Source organism: Wyeomyia smithii, chromosome 3 (genome assembly GCF_029784165.1).
Source record: "Wyeomyia smithii strain HCP4-BCI-WySm-NY-G18 chromosome 3, ASM2978416v1, whole genome shotgun sequence".
NCBI classification, from domain to species: domain Eukaryota; kingdom Metazoa; phylum Arthropoda; class Insecta; order Diptera; family Culicidae; genus Wyeomyia; species Wyeomyia smithii.
In genome coordinates, this window is record NC_073696.1 from 2,102,140 (window position 1) to 2,127,961 (window position 25,822).

General features: G+C 39.1%; 1 long non-coding RNA gene across 1 annotated transcript in view; it reads left to right on the forward strand.

The window, feature by feature from the left end:
• LOC129732608 (uncharacterized) overlaps positions 1–24,761 on the forward strand; it is a 98,187-nt gene extending 73,426 nt beyond the window's left edge. The window contains exons 2-3 of the long non-coding RNA XR_008729297.1: positions 16,872–17,047; positions 24,402–24,761. This is a non-coding gene — a long non-coding RNA (uncharacterized LOC129732608). The remainder of the gene's footprint in view (positions 1–16,871; positions 17,048–24,401) is intronic.
• The last annotated feature ends 1,061 nt before the right edge of the window (positions 24,762–25,822 follow it).

Sequence of the window (25,822 nt, forward strand, 5' to 3'; positions counted from 1 at the left end):
GGAGTAATAAAAAGTGCTCCGTCGAAAGCCTTAGATGCAATTCTGCATCTATTACCACTCCACCAGGTAGTACAACTAGAGGCGGAAAAAAGTGCATTGAGACTAACACGCCTTAAAAAAGTACCTGATGGAGATCAGACAGGCCAGCTGGCAATCCTCAAACATTTTCAGCTGAGCAAACATATACCAGGTATCGAAGATTGGATGAATACAGAAGCAAACTTCGAAATACCTTTCAAAATCATAGAGACCGAACGGGAAGTTTGGGAACAAGGTGGCCCAAACATCCGACAAGGCTCTGTCGTCTTTTACACAGATGGCTCAAAAATGAATGATTCAACCGGAGCAGGTATAAATGGTCCTGGGATAAGTATCTCGATACCAATGGGCCGTTGGCCTACAGTGTTCCAGGCCGAAATATTTGCAATTTAGGAATGTGCACAAGTCTGTTTGGCTAGGAAATACAGGCATGCTAACATATGCATTTTTTCTGATAGCCAAGCAGCACTTAAAGCACTAAAAGCCTTCACATGTACCTCTAAGCTAGTATGGGAGTGCATCCTTTCACTGAAACAACTGGCAGAAAGGAACCAAGTATGTTTATACTGGGTTCCTGGTCACTACGGAGTGGAAGGCAATGAAAAAGCCGATACGTTTGCTAGACAGGGGTCATGTACCGATTTCATTGGCCCAGAACCGTTCTGTGGGGTGTCATCAAGCGCCTTGAAAGCAGAATTGAAAACCTGGGAACATAGGACAATACAAGAGAACTGGAGATGCTCAGTAGGGCTACGCCAGTCTAAACGCTTTATAAAACCAAGCGTCAAGAAAAGCCAGCAATTGCTTAGTTTAAATAAAAAGGGACTAAGGACAATTACCGGACTGTTTACAGGACACTGTCCAAGTAAGCATCACCTGAAACAAATTGGTCAGTCAGATGACGAAATTGGTCGTCTCTGCGGGTTCGAATGTGAAACCGCAGAACATTTGCTCTGCCACTGTAGTGCACTAATACAGCGCAGAATAAGAGCCTTTGCAAAAGGAACTTTGGAGCCTATTGAGGTCTGGTCTGCGAATCCTAATGAGGTAATACATTTCATACGAAATACAGTGCCTAATTGGGAGAAAGGGTGCGATAGGACAACGACGATCACTTCCATCAATAGTGATATGTCTGCCACGAGTACCTAGACTAAAGAAGAGGTATACCACAAAAGATCAAAATAATGGTCGCAGTGGTCCAAATCTTACAAAAAAAAAGCACAAACTCAGAACAAGTTGTGCGAGTCTATCAGTTGTTCACTAGTTTCGTAGTGATAGCAGGAGCAAAATTGAAATAGCAAAATGAATATAACAATCAATGTCTTTCTAATTTTATAAGAACCATGTGATCAATTAAAGCATATATTACAGGTTGAAAAGGCGAGCAAGGCCATATGGGGTTGACTTTTAATAAAAGCAGTGAAGAAAATCCAAAAGGATGAAAAACTTGCTGCGTTCTATGACCTAAATTAAATTTTTTTTTTCACCGAAAATGTCCGGGGTCCGGAAAGCATTACCCAGTCCGTTCCGAAGTCCGGATGACTTCGTTCCGGTCCTGTCCGGAAAAAAATCGGACTTTGAAGGTTCCGGTCCGATCGGACTTCGGACCGGACCGGACCGGACTTTTACCGGACCCTACCCGGTCCGATGTCGAACACTACTCTACTGCAGAGCGGTGGCGCCTGTGCCACGATTAGTAACATCATCAGCCGCTTGTGCTGTCGGAGTGATTCATTGTACGAATCGCCCTGATTACGTTTCGTTTCAATTTGAAATAGAATATTCTCTCTATCAGACGAAAAAAAATATAGACATTACATAACAGCTCGGATGCCTTCAAAAGGTCAACAATTTGGTTTAAAAAATTCCATCATAGCCCAACTTGAACATTAATTAATCAATTCTTCTCATACCAACGCGCTCAGTAGCCAACCCTCGTAGGACAGATAAGAGTAATCTGTCAGGGATAGCCGCAAAGTGGCCTGACACGGATACAAATTAGTTTCATCACTTTTCCCTTTTGAGTGCATCATTTGGACGTCGCTAATCAACTCAGTGGAGAATATTTTTTTTTATTGTTAGAATATATTTTCTGCCTCATCTGATCATCTTTCAACAGAAGGGAACAAAGATGAGCATCATCAGTGAGCGGAAATATTTGTGCCAAACCCGGAGCTAGGGTCACGCCCAGGCCCGGTTGATGTTTGGGGTTTCTGCAGCACGGTAAATTTGAGCAAGCAATCAATGTTGCTAATCGTAATAAGCCTACAACAGGAAAATCTACAGCCGTTAGGGCAGAAAGGTTAGATTGCCTCGGTAGTTGGATTATGAATTTCAATGCGTTTGCCCGCCTCCCTTTTTGCGACGATTTGGGCGGTTGTAATCAGGCAACCCATTAACTCGGTGGTGCGTGTAGAGCAAAGAAATGTTGATCTATGGGGAACAATTAATTTTGCCAGACAGGTTTTTGTGACTAGTGAGTAAAAGTAGTTTGGAAATACGACAAAATTGAAACAAATTACCGCTATTAGCAGGGTGTATAAACTGATTAATAAGATTAATCAATGTATGATTTGAGTTTTTAATGCAAGATGTTAACTATTGTTAGAATTTATGGGTCCCTAACATTCCCCATTAAAAATAAATGCGATGGAGGCGCATGGCTATTTTTATTTGATGAAACATTATCTAAGAGAAACTGTCACGTTGAAAGTGAACGTCGTTTATCATTTATGGTTGAAAGACGGATGATTTTTATTTCCGAATCTGATATCAGCTCAAGCAACTGCCACTTGTAGATACTGATTACACGAAACAGTCTGGCGAGACGTTTCTAAAAGTGAACAAGAAAACAATTGGACAGAACAGTATCAATCATTGATATAATAATAATGAATAATGATGATTCAAATTCACATTTGTCTTTCCTCTTCTTTCATATCCATTATTTTTCAAATAACATGCAAATTTACACCACTTAGAAACCATCAAATCATTAATGTCCCATCTCAATACTATGAATGCTTTATGACAATGGCTTTTGTTCAACAGTGAAGGCACAAAAGAAAATTTTTTCCATAATATATAAATTATGGCAATCGGTTATCGAAGCTATCACCCCGATACGGAAATAAATATATGGCTTCCGCCCATATGGTAAAGGCAATCATGGCTGCTGGGGTGTCATCCCCAGGGAAAAAATTATGAACATAAATAAGAAGACCCTTGTCGGAACGAGCATCAAAACATTCAAAAATACGCAAATTCCGATAAAATCGATATCAAAAAGCCATACCGGCTTTTCTTGTCGGCAGACGGTCGTCTGTGTAAAATGCCACATCATTGTTGGCTACCTCATGAGAATGTTGTTCTGCTCTCGAGGGGCAACATTTTGTCATTCAGCAAGAACATTTTTTTTTTTTTTTTAAAGAGGCTTTGCTTAATTTGGCATTCGCCTCGCAAGAACATTGTTTTCGTATAAATTACCACAGGAAAACAAGTCGAGGATTTGTCCTGTGTCATGATTTTTTTTTTGCTCGGAAAATACCATGACTAGCAGCGTGGTAAATTCAATTAATATGCACGAAATCACGCAGAACAGCAAACATTCAAACTCACTCGGCGCATAAACAAACCCTCTAGGCAAACGATGAATGTATTATTATTAACCGACTGCAACCCGGTTTTCCACTGCGTCAAAGCGATCTAAACTCATTACTGGTTGGCACACTTTATTGCGGCTCAAAATCCGCGCTTAACCAGGACACATCCGAGAGACTGCAGCAACGCGCGACTTCGCTACAATAACGTGGACTTTTTTGTCCCCCCCTCATCACCCATTCCCTGTCGGCATCATTTGTCGCTAGGTTGAACGCTTCTGAAGGCGACAATACCTACCTACACATATATGTCGTCGTTGCTCCAAAAACCGTCGATAGCATCGACCTGTTGTCATGGTACGACGGAACGGCAACCGTGGCACTGTTTCTCGCTTTACCGTCGTGACATACAATCATTTTTCCACTCTGTTTATCCGCTTTCGAGACGCCAAAGGTCACACTTTGAGAACGCGCTGCCTGTAAAGCGCCTCCGGTGGAGTGGTTTTGTTTTCCCTCCCCGTGCACTGCAGCTGACTTTGTTTTTTCACGGAACGCATAAGACTTCAGCTGCCGCAGTGCCATTTTTTTACTGTCGATTGTTGGGATTGTTTGTGTATGTGTGAGTCAGGGGAAGCTGTGCGTTCAAGTTAATGGCTGAATTGTGTAAAAATGCTAAATAAGAATTTTATTATAATTCTCCTGTTCTCCACTTTACTGGGGGGCTTCTGGGTAGCTAGTGTCTGCTGAGCAGCCTGTTTGTCCTACTTTTTTTTGTGCCTCGAATGGTTTCCCCTTATGATACGCCGGAGTCGAGAGAAATGACAATAGGACAATACACTGACAGTGGATGGTAAGATTCAGGGCGCTCTACGGGCTCCCAATTTACACAAATGAATTATTCAATGTTGTAAAGGCATACACAGTCTGCTGAACGACGCATTCTCTGTTTATAGTATTTAGCATTAAAAAATGAAATGAGTCCCGATGCCTCGCTTAAGCGAAATGTTCATAACAAACAGGCTGCTGAATTCATTTTGATGAAACTTTGGGAAAGTCCTTTCCAGACATATCAATAAAGGATAAACCGTTTCATAGCAGAGAAAGCACATTGGAGGTTCGAACGAGCCATGTGAAGAGCGATAAATGCCAAATAAATGCCAAATCAAAACCGCAATCGAATGGTTGAAGCGGCACAAATTCTACCGGCATCGAGACGTCAGTCTTTTCATCGGAATCTGTCGCAATTTTCGGAGCTCAGTAACGACTCCATCTGACAAACTAATCGTCATCATAAACGCGCGATGATTCACTTAGTTCGTTCAAGAAATCCACTTGGGCCTCCCTAAGCCCGACATCCATGGTTTCAAGCGAATCAAAAACACACACGTCAATAATGGTTTGGGAAGAAAAAAAGGCAAAAGTTAACACGGAGTGGTTGCATAGTGGAAATGCGAGGAAAGCAGAAAATAGCCCAAATAATTGCGAAAAATATTCAATTGGTTTCTGAAAGAATTCAATTCGGATTATATAAAACTAGCTGTTCGTATTTTGCCCAAGATTTCCTGAATCTAGAAAGTTTTAATTTCTATCAAAACTCTAACAACACTCAGCACACTCGAGAAAATAACAATAAGCAAGAATGTTGGAAGGTTTCGATATTAAGCTGGGAATTTCTTAAACATTGCTCTAATATTAACCGAGCAACACGTGCAAACGTGAACAAATAGTAGATTTAATATTGCTTTTTACAAATGAAAAATGTTTCCATTCATTTTAATAATCACTCCAATCGATTTTTGATAAGCTGCAGTGGCCCAAGTCATCAAGCGAAAAAAACGCGTAAAAAACAATTATTTCCCTCTTTCAAGTAAAAATTAAAAAGGTTGGATAGTAATTCTGGGCCTATATTACGGAGTCGGCATAGTCAATAATATCAGTAGGTGATATAAAACCGTTAACAAAAGCACACTATCAATTTTCAACATACATCTTATGATAATGATTGACATCGGCTTTAAAAAAAAACAGCGTCGTAAGCTTAATGACAGAGCTCGGACCCTCGCTGCTGCTGTTTGTGACACCAGATTTTTTGAAACGGGAAACTAGAACCGTTGCCGCCGAATTCTACATGTACCTGGATCGTTTTGGTCGAAGCTACACTATAGAAGAAATATTTGCGATGGCTAAAGAGTGCTGAGGGATGAACGAAACATTCAAAGTCTTATTGCTGGTGAAGAAAGATATAAATTTGTCGTAGCTGAATTTTGTATCTTTTCGAATCGAGGTGCCAAACGGGTTTAAAGACGTCACTTTGACAGCTTCTACATGGTCTACCTGATTATTGGCTCGCAAATTTGACTTCGCGAACTAGTAGATTTCGTCAGTAACTGTACAGTTCAACAAATCAAAAATTTTTGGAACTTTGTTTGTTTGTTGTTGTGTTCAAAAGCTTCGACGAACGACAGGCGATGCGATTCATACCGATCTTTCCGTCGGTAAAGTTAATCATCGCAAAGCAGGTACGCTATGACTTCAGCGGCAGTCTATTGACCTGGATGGAATCCTACCTAACGGGCCAAACAATCAATGTTAAGATTGGAGACGAGCAACATCTGGGAGTCACTCAAGGCAGTCACCTGGGACCACTGGACTTTTTGCTGTATTTCAACGACGTTAATAGCCCGTTACAAGGCCCACGCCTTTCGTTTTTAGACGGCTTGAAATTATTTTCCAAAATTCTAAACACCTCAGATGTATCCTGTCTTCAGCAGAAGGACCACATGGAATCACGTTTAGGAACCAGTTCGCAAAGACCGCAACTAAGTCTTGTTTTGAGGTTCTCCGATCAGAATGAAACTTTCAGGGTTTGTTTATCTATATAATAGAACAATGTTTTGCGTTATCTCAGATTTTTTGATAAGGGATAAGTGGGGTAAAAGGTCACCAAAAATTGATGTCCAAAAACTGCTAAAAACGTAAATTTGCTATAACTTTGAGTAAACTGAACTAATTTTCATGAAAATTGGCATGTTCATTCTACTCTATAAAGAGAAAAAAATGAGGGTTATTGGAAGGTGCTGTCGAGAATACATAATGAGAAATTCGCTTTTTTCTAAAAAAGAAGTAATTTTCACAGTTGTTTTTCTCTTACCTCTAGGATTAAAATCTCAATGATACGTTTTGTAGTGCAACTCAAGAGCTTTCATTTGATATACACTGAATTCTGTTTTTACGCGACTTTAAATATTTACTCGAATATGTATATGTAACATGGGAAATATTGTTTATGGGCCAAGATGTAACAAACACAAACATACACACACACATACACACGTATACACACGCACTTACCACATAGCGAAAGATTTTGTAGCGACGCGATCTTTTTTTACACGATTTGCTCCAAATTACGCGATTTTTTTCTACGCGATTCTTTTTTTGCACGCATACATCAATCGCGTAAAAAGAGAATCCAGTGTATTCAGAAAATGCGCCGTTATGCAGATGCGCGAGGAAATCCAATTTTTCTATAACATGTTTTTGACCATCAAAAGCGAAACTTTTGTGTCGATGTTCTTCCATTGGGCTGTAATTTTCTGGTTATGTTTATTTTTGCAATAATGCAATAGTTTGCAGAATTTGTAGATTCCGGAGAAGGAGTTTGTGGGGCAGACACTGTCGCCAACATCTTATGTTTGAAAACTGCTGGAATCGTAAAACAGTTGCTCTCACCTTATTCTCGAAGTTACACAATGTCTTTTGGATAATATAATTACCAAGAAGGCGAATGTTGTTTGAAACCAAACAAACTCTGTATTCGTTTATTTATTTTATTTTGTCAATCATATGTAGATTTGTTTCAGTATTTGTTATTTATTCATAAACATAAAACAAATAAATTTGGTGTCCTCAGCCTCAAGAACTTGAAACAGTGTTTCAGTTCATACCGGGACATCGTAAAGTCAATGGCTTCACAGTGTTGATCATAAGAATTCATCATACTATTTATAGGTCCATTTTTTGCATATTCCGTACGATGATGGTTCAGAGCAAATAAGCTACGGTGTCGAAGTTGACGAATGGGTGCCTAAAAGTTCAATTTAGAAAGTAGTACTGCGGAGTCAACGTTCTGCGAAACGATATCGTTTACAAATGAAGCCATCACGTACTCTCGCCTTTCTTTAAATGTTTGAATGTCAATCAACATGCAGCGAGCTTAATATCGAGCTTAATAGCGAGCTTATCGGGCTTAATAGTAATTACAATCAATGCATTTCCCAAGAATGCCCTATTTTTCCTGTTGCTCTGGTATCAGGAAAAACGTTAGAAAAATCAATGTTTGAGAATTGATTGATTTACTATTCACGATAATCTTGTTCGTTCATCAATACTTTATCTTTGCTAACTTGTATTAACTCAAGCTTATTTTGCTTATACAACGTATAAAATCGGGCAAATAATTATATTTGTTCTACACTATATTTTCGGTTTGAATTGCTTTATTCCTGTAGAAGAGTCTGCTTAGTATGAGCATCCTACGGTGAATTTTTTTCCTGTTTTCACTAGCATAATTCGAAAAAAAAATATGGATGAAGAAATATAGAGTTTATTCGGTTTTAAACTCCATTCGACTCCTCTCTGTCTTAGATAACATTCGACTCGACACTTTTTTTGAGGACACATTAAAAAAAGGGCAAACAAAAAGTATCGCGTAACTTTGTTGATATTCAATCATTTTTTTTGTTGGCTCCAAAAATAACCTTTCGTTCCATCGTGTAACTTCGTGAGTATGCCGAGCGCAACAATTTTACGACTTGAGCATTTTCTGAATACCAGATTTTGGAGAGCCTGTTTACCCAATTAACCCCTTTTCCCAAAACCACAAGTTCTGCAAACTATTGCATTGTTGTATAAGCAAACTTAACCAGAAAATTACAGCCCAATGGAAGAGCATCGACACAAAACGTAGTTGCGCTTCTCGCACAATGGGTATGAAATGATGTAGTGATGTTATAAATTTTCTGGCAACTCTGTTTGTGTTATTGTATATTCAGTTTTACTACCTGTGTTTAAATTCCGTTAATTCATCGTGAAGCCGTACTCTCGAGTTACTTCTGTGCTTCGAAACCAATGTTGGGCTAACAGTGAACACTGGAAGAGTGAAGTACAGTTATTTTTTGTGCTAATTTGCCCAATTCAATACTCTCAAGTGGATCGGATTGTGTGCTGGCATTGCCATTGTTATTGTTTGGAATCGTGTAGCAGAGCAAGCAGCAAGTGTTCTTCCTTGCCTATCCAAAGGCGTTTATCAAGCATGGAAAAGAAATTATGCGGCGAGTGCAAACTCGAAGTTAATGATCTCGAACCGGTCCGCTGTGGTTTTTGTGATGCTCGCTACCACATTAGCTGACAGTGCTGTGGATTCAATAGCAGAGTTTGCAAAGACCTTTTTTCGCAAGGTAAAATCATGTTTATTTGCCCGCACTGTAGAGATAAATTGAACGTCCAATCGATCGGTGCTTATGTGGCTGACATGATAAATAAACAACCTCCCCCGAATTCACAACAGCTTATTGATTTACCGGCTCAAGTGCAAAAACTTGCCGAGGTAGTTGAGGGTTTGAGTAAGAAAATTGACAACATGCCTCATAAACCACTGAATATTGATGGTTCTGCTAGCACCCCTATAAATTTATCAGCGACACCAGTCTGGCCAGCACGAAATCCTAAGCGCCGTCGTGCTGATCGTTTGCCAGTGGAAATTGCATCTGACCGCGGCACTAACACCATCGACATCAGCGATCTCTCTGTGCCGTCTATTACTTCTGCAGCAGCACAGAAATGTTTTTGGCTTTATTTATCTGGTTTAAACCCAAAAATAAGCGACAGCGATTTGCAAAAAATTGTATCACGTTGCTTGAATGGAATTGAGCCCATTGCAGTAATTCGACTAGTACAGCGAGGTGCTGATACAAGCAATTTTTCGTACGTATCGTATAAAATCGGATTGGACCCGGATGTGAAATCTATTGCTTTGGAAAATCTATTGCGTTCTTTCATTGACGGTGGGAGCTTACGGGCTCCCACCAGAGGCGAGTATTCCGTAAATTCTTTTGCGCCCCCTGTGCTGTATGGCTCGTCTTTTCAGAACACCGTTTGTGATGTGACCAACGTTAGTTTGTACTACCAGAACGTGCGTGGATTGAGAACGAAGATTGACGATATCTTTTTGGCGACCAATGACTGAAACTTTTTTTTTATTATTTATATCGGACTCGATGGCAGCAAATTTTTGCGCACTTGTTGGATCATGGCTTGCAGATAATTTGCCATTTGTTAGACGACCTTCTTCCCCTGCTTGGAGTAATCACAGTTTGAGAGTTTTGAAACGTAAACGGAACGCATGTTTGCGCAAACTCCGTCGTTTACGGTCAGATGAATTGAAGTATGATTCTAAACGTTCAAGCGAGTAGTATCGACGGCTGAATTCAAGTCTCTACAAGTCATACGTGTTGGGAGTTCAAACAGACCTGCGTAGAAACCCGAAAAAATTTTGGAATTTCGTTAATTCAAAACGGAAATGCTTCTCGACCCAACGGACGTGTATTTGGAAGAAATGGTATCCTGCTCGGATTCTGATTCTTGCGAACTTTTTGCGAAATTTTTCTCTTCTGTATTCGCCTCCGATTGTGCCTCGAATGACGATGCTGCTCGCGCCGCTGCGAATGTTCCTGCAGATATTGTTGATCTTGACATCTTCGAAGTTACACATGATATGGTTACTGCCGCCGCTAAGAAACTCAAATGTTCGTACACTGTTGGTCCCGATGGAATACCTGCCGTGCTTTTGTGCCGATGCATTGATATTCTAGCCGCTCCACTTTGCACCATATTCAACAACTCTTTGGTACAAGGGAAGTTCCCCGAGATCTGGAAGCACTCCTATATGTTCCCGGTCTTCAAAAGTGGTGATCGTCGTAATGTCAAAAATTACCGTGGAATAACCAATTTGTCTGCCGCGTCTAAACTTTTCGAGATCGTTGTAAGCTCTGTTATATTGAGTAGCGCACGCAACTACATTTCTTCGGACCAGCATGGTTTTCTCCCCGGACGATCTGTGACAACAAATCTCATGTATTTCACGTCGCATTGCATTTCAAAACTCGAACGTAAAGTACAAGTCGAAGTCATTTACACGGACCTCAAGGCTGCTTTTGACCGAATCGACCATAAAACATTGTTAAACAAAATCTCCCGTCTTGGTGCCTCATCTCGGTTCGTTAAGTGGCTTGAATCGTTCCTGCGTGATAGAATTTTACAAGTCAAGCTGGGATCCGGTGTATCGTCTGCGTTCACAAATAAGTCTGGTGTACCACAAGGTAGTAACCTTGGGCCGCTTCTCTTCATTATTTTCTTCAACGATGTCGCTGATACTCTTGGGATCGGTTGCAGATTAGTTTACGCCGATGATTTGAAAATATACTTGACGATTCGCAACACCGAGGATTGTTATCGTTTGCAATCACTTTTAAATACATTTGTGACGTGGTGTAAACTAAACTCTCTGATTATAAGTACTGCAAAATGTGAAGTGATAACATTTCATCGCACTCAAACACCAATCATTTTCAACTATACTGTCGATGGAGAAGTGCTGCGTAGAGTAGATTGCGTAACTGATCTTGGAGTTATTCTTGACCGAAAGCTTACTTTTGATCAACATCGCGCTGCAGTTATTTCGAGAGCAAGTAGGCAATTGGGATTCATCGCTAAAGTTGCACGCGACTTCAAGGACCCTCACTGTATGAAAGCACTGTATTGTTCGCTAGTGCGCCCCTTACTTGAAAACGTTTGTGTAGTCTGGACTCCGCACCAACTTTCATGGAACCTGCGCCTTGAGCGTGTACAAAGACGATTCATTCGACTGGCCCTGAGAGATTTACCTTGGCGTGATCCTACCAACCTACCACCCTATCCGGACCGTTGCCGCCTACTTGGACTTGACACTCTTGACCGCCGCCGTAAGTTACAGCAGGCTGTATTTATCGCCAAGATTTTGAATTCTGAACTGGATTCCCCGAAGCTGCTGTCCATGATGAATTTTCGTGCATCACAACGCATGCTAAGGCCCTCTTCTATGCTTGCAAACCAATACCATCGTACAAACTTTGGTTTTTATGAACCTGCTGCGTTTATTGTTAGAACTTTCACGAGTGTAGAGCATTTATTTGAGTATGGTGAGCCTAGTCATATTTTTAAACATAGAATTGTAGACATTAATTGTAGAAACTTTAAACGGCTCTTTTAACATTCATTAAGACTTTACGTCAGATGATATAAATAAATAAATAAATAAATAAATAAATAAATAAATAAATAAATAAATAAATAAATAAATAAATAAATGAATAATGTTATAGAAATATTAGATTTCCTCACGCATCTTTATAACGGCACATTTTTCGAATATATCAAATGAAAGCTCTTGAGTTGCACTACAAAACGTATTATAAGGTTTCAATCCTAGATCTGTTGGTAAGAGAAAAACAGCTGTGGAATTCACCTCTGTTTTTTAGAAAAATGCAAATTTCTCATCATGTATTCTCGACAGCAACTTCTAATAACCCTTATTTTGTTCTCTTTATAGAGTAGAGTAAATAAGCTAACTTTCATGAAAATCGGTTCAGTTTACTTAAAGTTATAGCAATTTTACGTGTTTAGCAGTTTTGCGACATCAATTTTTGGTGGCTCTTATCAAAAAATCTGAAATTATGCAAAACATTGTTCTATTTTATAAATAAACAAACTCTAAAAGTTTCAGCCCGATCTGAGAACCTCAATACAATTTCCCTTGTAAAGGTGGTTGTGGTTCTCGCGAACTGGGTCTTTAGTTTGATTCATATTTTACATAAGAATTTAATGCTAGCCCTAAAGGGTATTCCGCGAGAGACAGCATTTCCCCACTACCTATCTCTGTCATCCTAGTGGCCTTACTAGGCCCATCTCTACTTTAGTACACACATACCTTACTCTAAACTCTGAGCGGTGGTCTTTGCCCTCTGCCGCTCCGCTTGGTTTATAAACAAACCGGTAACTCATCCTCGCTCACGCGGCGACAAGTTGCAAGGCGCATCGCGTACCGTTGTTTATTCTGATTGCGCTTACGGGTGACAAACAATTTTCGTCACCCAAGCCAAGCGAAAGACTACAAATGTAAACAACTTCTGACCTACTTGCATGTCCAGCTGAATGCTGTTCTTCTCGCACAGTAAGAATGCGATGTAAATTCTGTCGAGTTCTAAAATGTGTCAGCTAAAGTGATGGAGCCATGTAGTAGGTAACGAAAAAAAGAGCGCAGGGGTGCGTCACAGGTGTAGTAGTAGTCTAGTCACCATTTGGACAATATACGTCTTTTGGTAGGAAGCAAATAAACTAATGCTAAGCAATACACTTTTCCTTCCCTTTTTTCATAGATATACTGATATAAAACCCTCCCAGATGGTTTCGAGGTACGATGCTGGCCTAACAAGTCAGTCTTTGTAGGTCCGAGTCTCGACACGGGAGAGACTGTTATTATCAGTAGGATCGTAGCGCCAGCTCCGCAGTTGTCCTGTACACATAACAGTTGGCTGCGAAGTCTGTGTATAATAATCAGAAGGTCGTGTTCCGAAACGGAATGTGTAGTTTTGAGTTTAACTTTTGTTAGCTGCAATTGTTGAGGCATACAAAACACACGTTTTTGCCAACCACGCAAGCCCACGCATTTTGTTTCATGTTTCATATTTTTATACTTCTAAACTATGCTGGGTGAACTATTCTATTCTATCTCTTCACACGAAATAGGGGAACTGCTACATTATTCATCTCAGCCCATATATTAATCTCATACAAAAAGAAAACAAAATTGAAAACAGGAAAAAACGCATATTTTCTAACTAAACCAATCTGTTAATGCATGGAATGGATTCTTCTCAGTTCATTTTAGATTTCTCATGAAGTAGAATCCTCAAAAACTCACTTGAAAACACTTAATTTGATATTATAGTCGGGCATCTGCACTCGAAAACCGCTCCCATATTTATCTCAGTACCTATATTCATCTCATCACGCCTTTTTGATCAATTTATCGTCAAATTTAACCATATTTTCAACGTAAAACTTTTATCCACTTGAGAAAATCGACGGTAAATTGGACAAATGAGAGTAATAAGTTGAATATAGGTGCACCAAACTGTTGAGATGAATTATTAAGCGATTACCCTATCTCAGAAAAAAAACCCGCGCATTGTTCTATACGGCTACAACGGGACTCGTTCAGCAGCCAATCAAAGTTTTTTCATCAATAGCGGACCATTTTTAATTCTTATCACCAAACAAAATCACTCACTACACTAGGAATACTTTAATCTTTGAAATGTTCCCCTCAAATTTCCAAAAACAAGCTTGAAGTAACAAAAATATATGAGATGAATTTCTACAATTCTTAAATTTCAACTGTTTGTATTCTCATCTGTTTTCACTGCGTTGAAGAAAACCAAAAGTTGCCAAGTCAGTTTCTGTTAATACGAAAAAATCATACTGAAAATGTTAAATTATTCCGACATAACTGACATAAATCGACAGCACTGCGGTGGTTACCTAGGTTACCAATTTTGCACGTAAACGACTACAGCGGATATCTAGAGGCAACAGTGAACAGTGATTAACAGTGATCAGTGATGAATATGGGGGCGTCTATCTCTGAGCTGATATTTTCTTTCCAGAATTCAATGAATGTTGCTGATTTTGTTGAAACAAAAACAACCTTGGCATCTGCATACACTATCTTTTTCTATCTTTATGTGTCCAAATAATGTACGGTACCGTAAATATTGATGCTTTCCATACTTTTTAATAAAAAATTTAAAATCGTTCCGATTCTGTACATCTTTAAAGAAAAAAAACCATGAAAAAACGCCGAAAAACAAAAAACTTTTTTTTTCACCCACGCCCAAGTCTTTAGGAGACTACAAGGAACTAGTGAAACCACTTAAAGAAGCTAGTACTAATCCCCATCTTTCGAGTGAAGACTGTTGTTTTTACAGCTCTTTGCAGCTTTTAGAGAAATTGTATTTTGAAAAAGTACATTTTTTTATCTAAAATGTTCTAAACCCTATGAAAAAGTTGAAAATTTGCCCAAGGTATGTTCGGCAGAATGATGTGTTTTTCAAATATAAAAAATATCTAGAACATAAAAGGCCTCTGAAAGCACATCAGAAAAAGTTATTTAGTATTTTTCGATTCTTAGAAACTTAAAAAATGTCTGTGTATAAAACTACCTGTATGTGATCGATTTTCAAGAGGTAGAACCAAAATGTCTTCAGCAAAGTTTTTTTACATAAAATTATCTACAACTTTGCTGAAGACTTCGTTTTGATTTGATTTGTAAATTATAATATATTTTTTTTTATCTCGCTTCTAGGTGAATTAATCGAAAATATCTTTGCATCAAAAGATGCCTCTTAAGATCTACCAAAACTTTGTCGAATACACTTTAGCGTTTGAATGGCATTTTTATACTCAATAGGCTGACGATCAGGTTTTTCGCGTTTAAAACCAATGTGCACTAGTCATCCCAGGTCAAAGGGCAATCAGCGGGGCAGAATGAGATAGGATATTCTCTCTTGAAAAACCTTCCCTTGGCAAGAAAGGCGAGTTTATTGCGACTGTTCAAGCGGGAGTGAACTGACAGGACCATCCTACAGAACGAGAGGTATGATAGTGTGGTTATACTTATCTCTAAACGAAATAGACCTTTCTCTCTAATAAGTTGTTTATCCAAGACCGTGAAGAGGTTAGTTAACCGACAACTGAAACACTTTTGAAATTAACAAACCAAGACCGGTAAACAGATCCAGAACCTGACAGCAGAAAACCGAGACTCCTCGTGGGTTCGTTCTTGCGGTGACACATTGCTCTTATTAATGAAAACCGTGTTCCGTAATGACATATACCGGCTCTCTTCTCGAAGACTTAAGTCGCAAGGCTGTGACTAAGTGGGCAAATCATGCGCACTCTCACATTACTGCAATAGTAACCATCGCACTGAAGCTTGAAAAATTATTGCGAATAAAACACTTATAACCAAAATACAGTACATGTCCTAGGAGTTCTGGACTCCAGGTTTTTTATGGACTTATTTCTAGTCCAGCAGTGCGTCCATTCATTATACTCGACCCAACATGCAATTATTCTACCGCCTTTCGGACATTACATTGGTCCATCAGTAAAACCGATAGTTATCATAAGTTATTCACTCAATGCGATCCAGGCACTCGACTATAGCTCAGCTTGTCATCCCTGCAACTCAGAAATCAGCAAACCCAAAAGCGTATTCATCTTGGTACCAGGGCACTTCGGAATTATCAAAAAACGAAACTGCGGACAGATTGGCTGCAACCGGACGTAAAACAATGGCTGGATAACGAAATGCAACAAAACTAGGAGCGAAAATGCTACAGCTGTAGAGGCCTGTACCTTCGAAAAGTAGAAAACACTGCAATTGCCTGGACTGACCGAAAAAACTACAAAGAATATAACTTTTTATCTCGACTTCGGATGAGACACAAACGAGGCGAACCAGTCACAGACTGAAAACCTCGAAAATGCAGACGAAAAAAACTAAAAATGTCGGAGAATCGTGAATATGGCATGGACTGTATTAAAAACTAAATTCTTAAATTCTAAGTTGAATTCCGCAATCATTCACAGCTAAATAGAAATAACGTCAATTAACATATTTTTCATGCATTACTTGCACAAATCCCACTTGCCAGAAAGGCTTTCAGAAACCTTCCCAAATACTGAGCAAAAATGACCAAAGAAGCAAGCGAAACGAGGAAAGCCTCGCAGCAAATGTGCTTGAATGCTCGCTTTCTTATAATAGGAAGAAACGTGCTTTATAAGTGCAATAGAATGGACCGACTGGAAGCAGCCGGTAAAGTGTTTTGGGAAAACTACAAAATCATTGCTCTTTGCCTGTACTTTGACGTCCGAATTGGCTGGCCTGCTGCCAGAGCGCTAAATTGCACTCTCGCATAGCTCGCCAAAATTCCGGTTAGCAGAACATGGAGCGTAATTTTTACTTGCAATCCGAATGAACAAGCTTTCAAGATTTTTTTTTTCTAGCACTCAATCGATTGTTGTTTTTAAATAATTCCTAGTAGTTTTTTTTCATCACTTTCATTGCAGAGAACTTCACCGGATAGAATCATCCCCTTTCCGACTTCATAAGCTCGTACGCAATTAAATGTGATACAGGATGTGTGCTATGCGTACCATCATTAAAGTGATGTAACGGTGAAAAACTGCCCAACTGCTGCTTAAAAAGAGGATCTAATCTCCATTTTCCCGATTGAATTTCGGTCGTGAGAATCCCAGCCCAGTGCTCTGATCAATCCTTTTTTCTACCGAACACAAAAACATCAGTCATTCAATTTCATCTTATCCGTTTTGTGCGAGACTTCGTACACCGTTCGTCTCTCCGAGCTGTCGCGTTCAATTTCGTTTTCCGATTGCAAAATAAAACGAACAGGCATTACGATCATCTCTTTTCCTCTCTAGTGTAGAATCCTCGCAATCCTGTTCGCACTACTTTATGACGATTTTTTTCGCATTTTCCTTTTGTTCAATATCCATTGATTTTTAGTGGCAATGAACGACCGGAAAAAAATTCATTTGACCGGCAGTCGCTGTATGCTTCTGATGCGTATGTTCTGTTACAGCGTTTTGGTGGCTGGAGGCGCTTGTTTTTGTTGTTGTTGTTGTTAATGTTTAGCGATTATGGAAAAGTAAGGTGTTGAAGCTGTTTGATTAATTCTTCATACATCTCTCAAAGCATCCATGGAAATCAAAGCATCGCGTTTGGACATGAGTAGTGTAGTTACATCTGCCAACGCGGCTAGCACTTTATGTTGCGCAGCTCGCGTCGCGGCGGTGCACAGTGGGATATTATTTTTGCATGAAAATGCGTATTTTTGACGCCAGGGAAAATTTCATGTTTTTTATATATATATTATATGAGGAAAATTTTACGTCGGCTTCAGTCTTTTGGAAAATAAAATGCATTATGCTTGAAAGACTTCCATATGCCATAAAAAACAATAAATATTAATCAGTTATCAAGAAAAAGAAAAAAAAATTGAAAAATATGCTTCGTGTTGAAAATTACTTAAGACTTGTTTTTTTTTTTTTTCAAAGTGGCTATTGATTCTTTTTATCGCATTCGCATTTTTTCCATTTGCATTTTTTTCCATTCACTTTCACCTTCGTCTTTATTTTTGTGTTCATTTCCAATACAGTTTTGATATCTTCAAGAAGGGTTTTCGAAATGCAGTTTCTAACGTCAAAATAACTATTCACTATTTGCTCTGTAGAAATTAGCAGGTGATGTATTATGTCATGGTTTATGTTTACACGATAGTTTTTACATGTGACTGGTATGATATAAACTTTAAACATGATTTTGGTAGTCAGTGCTGGTGATCCAAAACATAAACAATGACTAGTTTTTGATACTTCGTAAATTATAGAAATATAGATCAGTTAAACTTGTACATATGCAAATAGTGTGATTAATTATACTGAAACTTGTTCGAAAACGTTGTTATTATCAGACTAATATGAGCCATTTGTTATTATGTAGACGGTTTGCAGTGTACAATTCAAATTTACATTTTTGAAAGCCGACATGTGCCGAACACTCGTTGTTTCTCTTCGAAAGAACGGTACTCTGCGCAACTCTGCGCAAGATCGGACTAGATGCACTTTAAGGCATTTTTTCCAAGCTATCTTTTAAAACTAGTGCCAATAGTGCCAAACTCTGCCGTTTAAACTTTAAACGCTGTTTTATGCAAAAAATACGTAATTTTTTGATTCCGTCAATTTATACATATATACATTATCCAATGATGAGGATTTATTCTCCACTATTTTATAGACAATTTTTACTTAGACGTCATCAAGATTCAAGTTACTCTTGGGGCTCCAGCAAATTTCGCAACATTGCATTTTTTTTTTCAAGAAAAACGCTAAAAAACGCTGACTCAGTACACTTTGAAAAATCATAGAAAATTCAAATTTCGTCGTAATGCTCTAAAAATTTGGATCCTGTCACTTCAATAGTATACAACTATAGGAAAAATATAATTGAAATGAAATTCACGTTTTCAATTTTGGGTCGATGGCCAGCGATTCCCCACTGTGCGGTGGTGTACTTTGTCCGAAGCTAATTTAAATTTTCGCATCGCTAAGTACAGGTCAGACTCGATTATATATAGTCCCTGAATTTTTTCCACTATATATAATCGAATTTTATATATAATCTAATCAGAGAAAAAATGTATTTTATTCATTTTACATGAATGTTTTATTATTTTCGAATAAATAGGAAGAATTTTATTTTTGACACATCCCCCTAAAAGTCAGCAAACACAGTTATTAGGAAAATTATACATATATCTTGTAGTTATTCCTGGTGTCAAATGGAAAGAAAAAGTTAGATCAGTATATATTGATTTGTCAACTCGTTTGTTTTGAATTTCTCAAATTTTTGGAAATTTTCAAATTATTCGTTTGTTTCTAAATTTTTGTAAATTCTTTTTTTCTATTTTTGAATTTTTTTTTATTAAGGTAATTTTATTAAGGTATTTCAATTTCTTTTAAATTTTAAATTCTTTAAAAAAAACCAAAATTTTTCATTGTTTTTAATTATTTTCTATTTTTTCCCTATCTATCAAACGTAACGTATTTTCTGGATGTTTTCTTACGAAATGTTCGCTCTAGATCACATTTGAAATTTAAAAATCACAAGAAGGTTGTATGCAAAGCCACGACCGCAAGGTTGAAGTAGAATACTTTTACAAGAAAGATAACCCGGCTGCTTGCGTGTCAGTCATTTTTTCTAGTAAATAAACGTTGACCGTTCATTGGCAGTATTGTAATTTCTTTTTGTCTGATATTTTGAATGAAGTTCATTGAATATTTTTAAATTTTGTGCAAATGAGAAGTTGAGGTGCTGCCAAATTGTAATATGCATATTTAATACGACATCATTAAACGGGAACGAAACGAAGGCTACGGTTATGCAGAACGCGAATGCCGGCGCGATGCGATTCGCCTTACCGTGGTGAAATGTACAGCTCTTTTTAAGGCGAAGTAGAGCTATACATTTCAACAGATTTCGTCTTGCCGAATCGCATCGCGCCGTTATTTGCGTTCTGCATGACCGTAGCCAAACACTAAGCGACGCAAACACGTAATAATAATCAGAGCATGCATGTAGATGAAGATAATTAACTTTGGATTATAGCGCAAAACGAGAAAATATTAACTCTTCAAATAATCATTTGTGTTCTTCGAATTTAAGTTGTTCAATTTAATATCCGATGAAATGTTTGTTTACTATCTGATTAAGCTCTTATATAGGCCAAATGATGCCCAATTTACTAGGTCCATAATTCTGCCGACCGTGCTTGGGAAAGCGCGGTATAACGACCAATCAGAGGTCGAATTTTGTGTTTTGACAAGGCTTAAGAGTTTTCAATAGTACAATAGTTCGAATGATAAAATTGCAATTTCATGCATTTGGTAGGAATCTTAGAAGATTTTCTAATCAATTGCTGCAAAAACGAAGGAAATCCATCGAAAACTGACCGATTTATTAGCATTTGAAATTTTTCTCACTTTTTTCAGTTTTAGATTTTCATTTCACATCCCTATGTAGCCGAACTTCCTGAGAGAAGTATTCTAATTCAAAATTAAATCTTCATTAATTCATTTGTTGTCCTTATAAGGACAATTGTTCAATTTATCATAGGATTTAGTGTTTATCTTGCATCTCTGTGTTACCTCGATAGTGAGGACTAAGGCGCACGGTCAACACAATGAGAAAGGTGTTTTCACATTGAAAACTAGACACGGCTTTACTGGAGGAAGTGTTGGCAAATGCATCTACCGCTAATACCACCGCTATCATACGAAAGCGCGTCGTTTCATGTGGGGAATATTAAGAACGAAAAATGACGCGCGTCTTAGCATAGCCCGAACTGTTTCGCCGTGCTGCTCCCATTTACCTTTACATCGGCCTCAGGGAAGTACCGGCTGCATCTGCATCTACCGCTGAGGCTGTCACTATACTGCTATTGGTACCAAAAGCTGTTAACTCTTCAAATAAGTGTTTTATTTGTTCTCAAAAGAACAATTGTTCAATTCGAAATCGGATTTACGCAATCGCATCTCTGTAATATTACCGACAATAATATTCTTCTGAACAAAATGATACAACTTTCCCATTAGGCCTCTGCCATAATAGACGCGAAAAGCGACGCGAACCGTTTCGCTCGGCTGTAGGTTAATGTACAGCCATCAGTAGAGCTGTGCATAAACCTACGGCCGAGCGAATCGGTTCGCGCCGCTTTTCGCGTCTACTATGGCAGAGGCCTTAGAGAAAGTTGCTGGCTGATGTATTCACTTAATGCAAGCCTGCTGCTGATGCTTCCCGCTACCACGCTGAAACAGCATTTTAGTGAAGGGAGTGTCGCTGCATCAGCTGACCCTGCTACTATCGATGCTGATATACCCGCTGCAACAGCTACACTATGCATAGCCATGCCACAGTTGAGGCCGCTATACGCTGGCCCAACTGCTGAGCAACTGCAACGCTATCCGTAGCCATGCCACAGTTGTGGCCGCCATTGGTACCCGCTGTACCTGTTTCTGCTGGCCCTGCTGCTATCGATGGTGAGATCCGCTGAAACTGCTACGCTTATCCGCAGCCATGCCACAGTTGTAGCCGCTATCTGCTATCGATGGTACCCACTGCTCGCTCCCGCTGCTGCTAAGGGAGGACTGCTGTCGTCGCTGTTCAGAACTATAATGAGCGGCTTCGACTAAAACAGGCTCTTATATAGGGATGAAAATAGGAATGAATTATTTTACGTACGTGGTGGAATGATATAACTTGAAAAATATGTGTGACTTCATTCCGGCTCAGAGCGATCATTTGATAAGCTCCACCTCTTTTTTCAGTTTTTAAAGTTTTTCCTCAGTTTCGTAGCACGGATGCACAAAAATGATTTCTTGTCGAGCCGGACCGATAGCACTCTCATTGAAGCAACGAAATAACATGTTTTGTGTCGTGTTGTGTCGCATGTAAGCAGATTATTGCGTTCAGTAGACAGTAGATTGTGTATCCAGCGAATAAACACCGATGGTGCTCTAACACACGCAACGGTTTTAACCCGTATCTTATTGCGGTTTGTAACATCAAGCGATTTCGTTCGCTCGCTGTTGCGTGTTGCATCATGTTGCAACTTGGCAGCTGGGAGACGACGAAATTCTGTTTATGCTGATTGATTGAATCGACTTCATATTAGCTCTGCATAGTCGAACTAACTGCTTTTGTTAATGCGTACTAACAGGGCAGTTAATTATTCAATGTCGGTTATGCTGATCGCAGCCTTTGCGCTGCCCCTACAGTGGGGGGTTTACTAAATAAAGTGAAAGTAAAAATTAGACAACTACAACAGAATTTGATTGCATCCCGCACAGAATGTCTGCTTGTGTTGATGCCAGAAAATTATTAACCTTCAATTATTTTTTTATTTGCCTTGAAAAAAGCATGTTGCGGTTCAAAATCGGTTGCTAATTACAACCTTTAAGCTGCCCTAACATTGGGGGAATTAAGATACACGGACAACATGCACTGTGGAAGCTATTTCACATTCAGTAAATTAGACGGGTGCGACAAATTTGAATTGCTAGGATGCAACACAGAATGCTTGCTTGCGTTGACAAAAATTATTAACTTTAAATGACTTGTTTATTTGCCTTAAAAAAGGCATTTTGATTTCAGAAATTGGATTTCCTGATGGCAATCATCATGCTGCCCCAGCACGGGGGGAATAATGGCTGTCTGGCGACACACGCTGAGAAAAACCGCGCTGCTCCTGAGACGTGGTGACCAACCACAGGGCTAGTGCTGCTGCTAAGGAAGGACGACTGCTGTTGTCGCTGTCTAGAACTATTATGAGCGGCTCCGGCTGAAACAGGCTCTTATATAGGCCAAATAGCATGTTTTCAATTGCAAGGTATATGATCCTGTCGACCGTGCTTGGGAAGCAAGCATATAACGACCAATCAGAGGTCGAATTTTTAGTTTTGACAAAGCTTGACTATTTTCAATAGAACAATAGTGTGAATAATAAAATTACAATTATCTTATTTTGGTAAGAATCTTAGAAGATTTTGCAATCTATTGCTGCAAGAACGAAGGAAATCCATCGAATACTAACCGATTTATTAGCATTTGAAATTGGACATATTTTTCACTTTTTTCGATTTTAGATTTTCATTTCACATCCCTATGTAGCCGAACTTCCTGAGAGAAGTATTCTACTTCAAAAAAAATTTTTGCTACTATATATACTGCCGTTCTTATGCACGCTGGGACAACGATGCTTGGAACGGCAGTATAATCGAGTTTGAAATTATATATAATAGAATCATATACATATAATCGAGTCAATATAAAATCGAGTCTCTATATAATCGAATCCGACCTTTATATCATCGGCCTAACAGATAGATACTTTTGAATTCGATAGTTATCAGGAGGCTAAATTTTCTAGTCAATTTGTATGCGGGAAATTCTTTTTCGTTATACATTAATAGTGTTCTCCATACATTGTCGATGATCCTATTCATGCATCAAACATCAATTTTGAAGTCCGCCTGCTTCGCCTTCGCCTTAATCCGCTCCTGGGTACCAGAAACAACTAACAACTCACAACTAAAATTGAGCTAGTTTAAACAATTCAATTTAGGTGGCCTCTAATGTTTCTGCTGATTTGCAATCTACCTTTAATTTTTTGCATCTAAAAAAACACAGTTTGTAAGACGGTTACCAACCAAAACATCACAAAACTATCAACTCAATTGTAGAATGTGATTTGTCAGGGCATAAGGATTGTCTTTTTCCACTATTTATGCATAACGAATCAGAAAAAAAAATTGACTGAAAAATTAGCCTACTGATAACGATGGATATAAAAAGAATAGAGTATATATCGGCTTATCTGTTGGGCCAATGATATAAGCGAAGCAAGAATCTGAATAAGCTTCGGAAAAATATAAATTACAGCCGCGCGCAACGCAACATATGGTATAATGCTAGCCGCGTAGGCAGAAGTAAAAACACTACTTGTGCCTGTCGGCGCTTTGCGACGCATAACAACGACGGACTTCAGCATTTCGCATGAAGAAATATTCAAACTATATCTCCACCTCATTTGTCCTCGAGCAATTATCGCTAAACATCAACAACAACAACAACAAACTTCTCCACCAAAAAATAACGTGCATCTGTAAGCAGTGCCCCAATCCCATCCGATGCAGCGAAAAAGCATTCATCGACCGTTTTTTGACCGTTCAGACAGCCAGTCAAGAACCAGTCGAGAACAAGAGAAACGAAAATAAAACACGCCACATGCTGCCGATCATACTCTAGTTTGCTCCGTTCAACATAAGTTCAAATGATCGAGCGAGAGAGTTTTAAAATCGACTTCTCCGAAACTGCGGTCGCTATCGTTAGAAAAAAAATCGTCACCCGAGAGAAAGAGAAAAACTATTTTTCGTTCGCCCGATCGTTTCTGCCGTTCAATTCAAACGAAAAAAGCATGTGCATTCATCGCAGTCACAATCAAATTTCGATCCCTTCTCAAGCACTGATCCCAGCTAGCACGGCACGGCACGGAAAGACTGATTGAATTTGAACCCGAGCTGTACAGGTGAATTAGAGTGACGCGATTGGAGGCAGCAGCGCATCGAGAAGCGAAAGCATGGAAAAAGCGGGTCCACTGCGATAAGTCTCCCGTAGTGTGTTTGTTTGTGTGTCTGTGTGTGGAAAGGAAAAGAAAATTAAATTGAAGGTGAAATTTGGATGGGATTAAGTGGAGAGTAACAGGAAAGCTTCTCTAGCGAGGGGTGGTAAAGTGATATAATTAAATGGATTTTGAGCAAGATTAATTAGTGCAGTTGACACGATAACCGGGGGCGCTGCGAGCAAAGAAATCCTCGTCAAAGGAAAGGTGAGTTTTTTTCGAGAATTTTTGTTTTCTTTTTCAATGTTCAACCTGTTCACAGTTTCTGTTCAATCATCAATCAACGGGGATAATTATGTGACTATAAATTAGAGGGATTGAATGAATTGGGACTTGTTGAAGAAAAAAAAAATGAAGTGGCAAAAGTTGCATATAAAATGTACTTAGTATGCGGATGTGGTAATTTGTACGTGAAGCACGATTTGGTCTTGATAGTAAAAACGAACGCGAACGTTAAACGTGAGTCCTTAAAGAAAATATCATCGGGTCTACCCATAGACGTGTCTCTGCAACTGACGCTGCGATTGATCGTTTCAAACGCCACACGAAAACAACCGAGAAAATTTAAATAATATCCTCTTTTAGAGAGTAAAGAAAAAAAAACAAATTCTGTCCTGCAGGTGTCATCAAGAGTCAGAAAAATCTCACAGCATGCACTCACGCTGTTCTATAGCAGCGCTCCAAACAAAGAGTCGTTTTGTCGCATTAAAATGCAAATTTCCGGTGTCTTTTATGTGGTCGGTAACCGTTTTCGCTGTGTGGCAGTTGCAAATACGGATAAAATATTTACACACTTCTGGCACAGTTGCGGTCATTTCTACCGTACGGCACTGCACGGGTCTGCATAATTTGCAGTGGATTAACGAGCTGCACAGGCTGAACTAAAATCTGCTGAAGAAGATTCAATCTAGCTTGAAAGGTATCGCCGTCAGTTTTTTTTCTTTTGAGAAAATGCCAATTCGATAAACAAAAATGCAATTTGGCTTTGCAATATTGAGTCACACATCTGCTACAAGCGCGAAATGAACGAAAACTTAATTTCCTCACTCGCTAGTTATATTGAATCTGCTCAAATGCAGCGGAAACACAATCCCAGTGGCCTCGTCTCAAAGCAAGTATCGTCGAAGTTCAGAGCAGCGAGGATAAAACTGTCGAGACAAGTGGCGAAGAATAGAATGCTTTTCGCACTCGGAGGCATTATTCGTTCGAACGGGCAGAACGGGAACTATCCTTGCGACATTCCCAGTGGGAGGTAAATTAAGT